The following is a 1,923-nucleotide window of genomic DNA, read 5'->3' as shown; positions in this document are numbered from 1 at the left end:
TTTTTTTTATCAAAAAAATAATTTATCAAACTAATTCACTTTCAACCCCACCACATGTTTTAAAACTGATTTACTTCCAATAAAAAACTGCTACCACTACGTACTCAATTTAAAAACTGACCCACTTTCAATAAAAAACTGATCCACCTTCAGTCGTACTTAACTCCCAACAAAATTAAATTACTCTTTCACTTTCAATTTTGGTCTCGCAAACGTTTTTCTTCTCTGCATCTTGCTATCACGAAATCAACAATCACGTCAACGTCGACCACTTGGACAGAATCTGCTAGGCGAAGAAGACAGAAAATGACCGAAGAACAAAGATAGCAACACCTGACTAGAAGACGTGCAACTTATTCGGAGATGATTCGACAAGAAAACAAGTTGTCATATTAATTGATACAACTTCAATTCCAACTCCAATGCCAAACACAAGTGGAGGTACCACAAACATAAGAGTAGCCCGATTGACTACAATTAAAACAGGCAAATAAAAATCTATAACAATATATATACGGAGTACGGAGTTTTCCTATCCAAATTTACTTTTCAATATTGTCCTTAATAACAGAGATTCTCTCGTACATGCGTCAGTTACTTTAAATAAAAGAACTTTCACCATTAACAGCAACACATGTTCATCTAACTCATCTGTATTTCATGTATCTATAATCTATAACAATATATAATGCCGATACGGAGTTTTCCTATCCAAATTTACTTTTCAATATTGTCCTTAATAACAGAGATTCTCTCGTACATGCGTCAGTTACTTTAAATAAAAGAACTTTCACCATTAACAGCAACACATGTTCATCTAACTCATTTTTATTCTGTATTTCACTAATAGTTGTAGGAACCGTACCCTCTTCTTCAATTCTTTATTCCAATCATTTATCTTTTTAATTAATTTTATCATTTTCAATTTTTCTTATTTCTCTTTCCAATTCTAGATGTGCTTCTCTGTATGTAACAATTATTTGGATGAGCTTTTGTGATTTTTTAAACTAGATAATAACTATGCCAAATGTTGATTTTCGACGCCATGTATGAAAGGAGGAAAAAAATAATTAGGGGTGATAAATAATTTTTTATCGATCTTATCGTTTTATTATATTCTTTATGTGAGTACTTTATACCAACAGTTGATCTCATTATTCTGTTATAAATTTTTTTTATTTCATTATTTAATTTTTAGTACTTCTCTTCTCATTAGGTGCACTTTTCTGTATTAATATTGTTGCCATAATCATAACTCATCTCAAATCTAATAAATCAAAACTTGCCTTAATTACCTTTAATAAAATAATTTCTGAAATTAAGGCTATAAATAACTATATGATTTGAGACTTGATCATAATAAGACTTTTCAAAAGTTCTGGATCTTACATCCTACCCACCTTATAAAAATTTTTGCCCTCGAAAATTGATACAAAATAAAAGAAATTCCATAACAGTTCACCCTTGAACACATTTAAGGAAGAAGCAAAAATATCTCAAAATATAATCATATATATATGATTTTCAAATACTTTTAATCGTCATATGCTTAAGGGTGTAAAGGTGATGAGTATTTTGGAGGAAAAATGAATTTCTCCCAAAACACACAAATCTAACCGGCAAGTGTACCGGGTCGTATCAAGTAATAAAAACTCACGGGAGTGAGGTCGATCCCACAGGGATTGAAGGATTGAGCAATTTTAGCTTAGTGGTTGATTTAGTCAAGCGAATCAAGATTTGGTTGAGTGTTTTGTGATTTGCAGAAATTAAATTGCATGGAATTAAAGAGAACATGAATTAAATTGCTGAATCTTAAAGAACAAGAAATTAAATAACAGAAACTTAGAATGCAAGGAATGTAAATTTCGGAATCTTAAAGTGCAAGAAATGTAAACAGCTGGAATTGTAAAGGGAATTGGGGAA

Source organism: Arachis ipaensis, chromosome B07 (assembly GCF_000816755.2).
Source record: "Arachis ipaensis cultivar K30076 chromosome B07, Araip1.1, whole genome shotgun sequence".
NCBI lineage: Eukaryota > Viridiplantae > Streptophyta > Magnoliopsida > Fabales > Fabaceae > Arachis > Arachis ipaensis.
This window is presented reverse-complemented; position numbering follows the sequence as displayed.